The following is a 6,099-nucleotide window of genomic DNA, read 5'->3' on the forward strand; positions in this document are numbered from 1 at the left end:
CACATATCTAATATCCTCTTTTTGTTTTTAGATTGTTTTCCACGTAATTATTATTTTTAAAATTTAAATAATTTTTTATAATAAAAAAATTATTTCAATTTTATTATTTTATTACTTTTGTAACTACTTATAATAGAATTAAATAATTAATATCTAAATATGACACTGACACAATTAATCAGTGAAGCATAATAAAATAAAACGATTATATTATTAAAATTTAGAATTAAATCTTCTACTTATATAATATATTAAATAAAATATATATTTGTATGTTATTATTATATTTAAACGTGGATATATTCTGCAATATATAATCTCGTAAACACAAATTAATTGGTTGTCTTTATGTTTTTTGAAATTCTGTTTTCATTCCATTATAAACAATAAATGTAGACGTTTTTTTTTAATTTGATGTCTTTATTTATTATAACTATTTATAGTTATATGAGAGTGATTTTAGTTTGTTTAACGAAATATTATGTATTATTATTTCTGATTAATTTTCTTAATTACTAATAAATTTAGAGTTCATCTAATTATAATCAAATCATATTTTTTATTTATTTGTGATTTTTTGATTGTATAATTTGGTCATTACTTTTCTTTATTAAAGCTAATGGTCTTTTAGATTAAATAAACTTATGAAATCATATTGATCTCTTTTAACCTACTTGTATAAAATTTATTTGGTGATAATATAAAGAAATCAAAATTCAAACCGGGAAGAATACACCACAACCAACCTTCACATTTAAAGCTTTAATAAAATAAATTTCAAGACAAAAACTTGCATTAATCAAAGGACATTTCAAAGCAATTATCAAAATGTAACGCTTCAGCTTTTCCAAATTTTCGTTGACATGAATGTCCTTAAAGGCAAATATTGCAAAGACTATTCTTATGGATTCATCAAACATCCAAGCATCAACAATAACTTTCTAATGTCAACCATGTGAGAACCAATCAATAAAGCTTCAACATCTGCATTTGCACCATCGACTTGACCATGTACATTTCTCATTTGGTCCACCCAACCTGCAAAGAACAAAAATATCAATCACGTCTTTAGAAAAACTATTTAGAGTTAAAGAAGTTAGAAGGTTGTAACTTCATCGGTGATTGCAGGATCAAGCCTCACATTGTGCTAAAAGTCTATATCAACTTCCAATTCACTATATTTAAACCTCTTTGCAACATTGTAATAAAATCATCAATCAATAATCAAAATACCATATTAACAAAAAAGCCAGAAAATCCAACCCAAAAAGTAATCAAATTTAAAAAATAAATAAGGAACTAATCCTCACCATGTACAATCCATGTTGTCATCGAATACAACAATGTCATTTTCTCTGGACTCATCTAATAATGTTGTTTGTAGGTCACCAAACTCAACATAGCAATATATTGATTCTTGCCTTTGTTGGAAAACATGAATGCTTTTGAAAATATTCATCATTCTCCATTCTTTGCAAGTGAATTATCACGGCTACGAACTCACCATAATTGAGTATTTTGTTCCCATCAACATTGGCCTAAGCAATTGATAGCATATAAAACATCATTGAATCACAAATTTGTTGTTGCAAATCTATATTACATATCATAAGTCTAAGCCTAAGAACATTAAGAACATAAAAAGTATATTACATAGGTAATTCTCAAATATGGAATTAACACACACACACACACACACACACACACACACACACACACACACACACACACACACACACACACACACACACACACACACACACACACACACACACACACACACACACACACACACACACACACACACATATATATATATATATATATATATATATATATATATATATATATATATATATAAAATTAACAACTATGACATTAATTGAAAATAGAGTTTACATGCCTGTCATAGATGGAACACAACCTCTTCCACAAAATCTGCTCATTCCTTTATTTTTAGAACTGGTATTTTGATGTGCCCAATAGTTGAGTAGTACCTGTCAATGCAATTCAAAAGTTTTCATTTGTAAAGAAAAGAATGAGGCACTATTGTAAACAATACAAATTAAGTAGTAAAAGGTAAAAATGGCACTAGTCGTTGTTTTTGGAATTTAGAAAACCAACTAATAATATGTATGAAAAAGTTAGAATAAACACTTACCTTCCAAAGTTATAAGAATATTAATTCCAGAAGCAAAAGCTTTATCCAACGTCCTTCCTTAACATTTTGTCATTCTTTGACCTCCTTCACATCATAAATGTTCATCAAATAAAAAAGGCAAGTTGGACAAATGTGAAATAATATTAAGAATAATGAAGAATTGCATGAGAAAAGATAAAGAAAAAATTGAAACTTTGGCATCCCAACATAAAAAATTTAAACTTTGGCATCCAAAAGAAAAAAAAAATAGAAACTTTGGCATAGAAAAGATAAAAATTGAAACTTTGGCATCTAAAAGAAGGAAAAACAACTTTGGTACAAAAAAGAAATAGATTGAAACTCATCAGTGCAATATCTATGCCAACTACCATTCTCCACGGACCACCATGCCAGCCACCACACTCCACATAACACCAACAAAGTTAAAATAAATAAAAAAGTATTTGTTGGGTTGAAAATTACTTGAAAGCTTTCACATTTTTTCAAAATAGGCGGTACATCGAGAATTGAAAGGAAGGATAAGGAGAGGACGAAATCGAGAGCAGGAAAGGAGGAAAAAAGAAAGAAAAAATGAACCTACTAACTTACAAAAATACTAACCCACGGGTATTAAATCACGGGGACAACATCTTCAACATTAAAATAATAAAAAAAAAATCAAACATTTCACGAAGAAGAAGAAGAACCACATAAGAAGTAATAAAGTAAAAAAATTTAACCTTTCATCAACAACAACAAACACACAATACAAAAATACTTAAAAAAACACAAAAACTTTCATCAACAACATCATCAGAATGTTCAACGGAAAATAAGTAAAAAAAAATTAACATTTCATTAAGAACAACTCCAAAAAACTTATAAAAATCAAACCTTTCATTAAGAACAACATGAAAAATTGTTCAACAGAAAACAAAAAAAAAAAAACAATCTTTGGTCAAGAAGAACAACCATGCATAAAGAAGAAGATGCATGAAGAACAATAAACAGAAAGTAAAAAAAAAAATATTAGCTTTCGATGAAGAAGAAGAAATATGTACGAAGAACAATGATAAACGGATAAGAAGGATGATATATGAAGTTAATAAAATGAAGTTACACAAAGGAAGGATCAATATAGAAAAAAAATGTATGAAGAAATGCTAATCTCGAGAAGAAGGATGTATGAAGTTAGAAAGATGAAGGATCAGGATTTACGAGACAAGCTATCATCGAAACTAACATTGCCTTCGAGAAGAAGATTTAAAAATCTGTCAGGAAACGTCTATCAACCCATAAAGACTCTTTACTGCCAAAACACTACAACATTAAATTGACGAAAATGCCATTGATTTAAGACACGTGTCAACGAAGTAGAATGTCTAGTTCAGTAATTTCATTATACTAACATTTTCTTAGATATATAGTAGATAGTAGACTACTTTAAATTACAAATTCACCCAACTTTGTTGTAATTTTTTTTTATAACTTTTAAGTTGTATTTTTTGTATTGACGTTAGATGAATGTCAGGTGTAGCTCTCACTATTTTTTTATCCTCTTGATTTTTCTGATTCTTTATTTTTTTTTTCATGTTTAAAGAGGCTGCAACATTAGTTATTTTTAGTTATTTTGCTATTTCATGGTGTGTTTATTTCGGATAGTGTATGTATTGTTTGTAAGGAAAGAAATGAAATGAAAATGTGAATTTTAATAAAAATTAATATTAAAATACTGAAAATCATAATTTATCAACCTTTTAAATTTTCTCTGCATTGTTGAAAAGATCTGAAGGAAAGTACTATTCAATAAATTTAATCTAATTACTAAATTTTAAATTCATTTTATTATATACATTTTTAAATTAAAATGTAGGATATAATAATTAAAAACTTATAAATATATTTTATTATTATATGAAATAAACAATAAAAATAATAAATAAAATAAAAGTTATTTATTTTGTAATAATTATTATTATTATTATTATTATGTTTTGCTTTCAATAATTTCATCAATCACAATTTTTTTTTATTTTAAATAATAACTCATGCTATATTATAACATAATTTATACTAACAATATTTTATTTTAAATTACATTTTAAATACTAAAATAAAATTATAAATAGTACAATTTTATCAATTAAAATATTTTTTAATTTATTAAATTAATCACATCACTCATAAATTTTTTTCTCATTTTTTATTATCTTTCTTTTAATACAAACAATCTCATCTATATCTCTTTCTTCTCAAACTTATTCAAATCAATTCTTTTAAATCTGCTCTTCAATCCAAACACAAACTTATAATGCATGAAACATTTTTCCCATCCTTTTCATGTGTATTTTTTCTTCCAATCAATTTTACCTGTCCAATAATCTATTTTAAGTTGATAAACAAGTGGGAGAAGAAGTAGAGCATTTAAAGAGTCTAATATCAACAGTACATGTGAATTTTTTTTTAAAAGATTATTATTTGATAATATTTAATTGTTAGTTGATTTAAAGAACGTGATTGACTAATTCTATTAACTAAAAGTGTTTTTATTTAATAATTTGAGTAATTTGTTGCGTTATGCTGAAATTAACATTTGAGCTTTTACATATTTATAACGATAAAGTACCAACAAATTTTCCCAAAAAGAACACTTGTTAAGATAATGCATTTTTATATATTTTTTGCTCCTGAGTCATCAAGCTTAAAACTTGTGTATATATAAACTCTTTCATCATAAAAAGAGGAAAATTATTGAGACAAGTCCATCATACTATGAGTTTAAGTATATTAAATTTAAATTACCAATGATTTCCTTTAAAATAATGATATTAAAAACACATTAGGTGCCATCATACCTCCATAAATCATAAAAATAAAGAATCAAGATCAAGATGCATCAATAATGGGTATGCAAGTGTCCTCTAACTTTAAAATGTGATAGATTGAAACAATTCCAACAATGTTGAAATAGTATATATAAAGGCAAGTCACAACTTTGAGATCTTCATGGTTACAAGATTAAGCCTTTGGTCTGAACTTTCTTTACATTTTCCGTAAAACTAATCTTTGGTTTTCTTCTATCCCACTATTTGAAATCCTAAATTTTACCGAAATACTTCTATTTGATCTTACCGTAATAAATGACAATAAACACACAACCATAATAGCACAATAATAACATTATCCACAAAGTTATTTGCATTGGAGCTTTTGCAAGTGACAAATAATTTAAAGTAAAATAAACGAGTAATATATGGTTTGACTAGAAATATTTATCTGATTTAGCACTGCTTTAATAATTCCATCGTCGAATTCACTACGTAATAAACTTAATAAACAAATAGAACCAACTATGGCCCCAAGTTATTGTTTAACCATGCCAATTTTTATAACTCCCCATTCCAGAAATTGTTTTTGATGATCAATTACTTACGTCAACACATTGAAGGAAAACTAAGTATATGCAAATTTTCAATATCCTAAAAGGAAGAATATGGTATGGTAGAGAAGGGGAAAGTGCTTAAACTGGTAGAAGCAATTCTAAATGTTAAGGTTGTGGTCAGAGGAACAAGTCTTGCATCAAAGGTGGTGTCGTGTTGGAGCATTTTCAATGGAATCAACTCATGAATTGCTTCTTATATTGGAATATGTGAGTTTTTATCCCTACTATCACACTATTGTAAAGTACCTTATGCTCACATTTGTTTCGATGAAAGAACTTTAAAAAACTCAAAGCAACTCACACTTTATGCTCACATCAGGGTGACTCTAAAACCAAAACCCCCTCCTCACACTTTTGCTTTAAACATACACTTAAATCCTTCCGTCAAATTATTTCAATTTACAGGTAAGAATTTTCTGCAACAGTACTTTTCTATCTATTTATTCAATCAATCAACTTGTACACTTTCCACTACATTTTCCTTATCTCTGTCATTGGTATGATTTAGCAGGAGGAT

General features: G+C 26.9%; 1 long non-coding RNA gene across 4 annotated transcripts; it reads right to left on the reverse strand.

Annotated features, from left to right (window-relative positions):
* Window positions 1-775: 775 nt before the first annotated feature.
* Window positions 776-3,411, reverse strand: LOC146887428 (uncharacterized). Of its 4 annotated transcripts, none has more exons than XR_014993715.1 (5): window positions 3,359-3,411; window positions 2,162-2,245; window positions 1,904-1,997; window positions 1,311-1,538; window positions 776-1,038 (listed from the first exon to the last, which is right to left on the reverse strand). It is a non-coding gene; the product is annotated as an uncharacterized LOC146887428 (long non-coding RNA). The 4 variants fall into 4 exon arrangements; XR_014993716.1 differs by lacking the exon at window positions 3,359-3,411 and adding an exon at window positions 3,202-3,239; XR_014993717.1 differs by lacking the exon at window positions 3,359-3,411 and adding an exon at window positions 2,530-3,096.
* Between the last annotated feature and the right edge of the window lie 2,688 nt (window positions 3,412-6,099).

The sequence above is a fragment of the Vigna unguiculata genome, chromosome 3, assembly GCF_037176805.1.
Source record: "Vigna unguiculata cultivar grain cowpea cultivar isolate G323 ecotype 2 chromosome 3, ASM3717680v1, whole genome shotgun sequence".
In the NCBI taxonomy this organism is placed as follows: domain Eukaryota; kingdom Viridiplantae; phylum Streptophyta; class Magnoliopsida; order Fabales; family Fabaceae; genus Vigna; species Vigna unguiculata.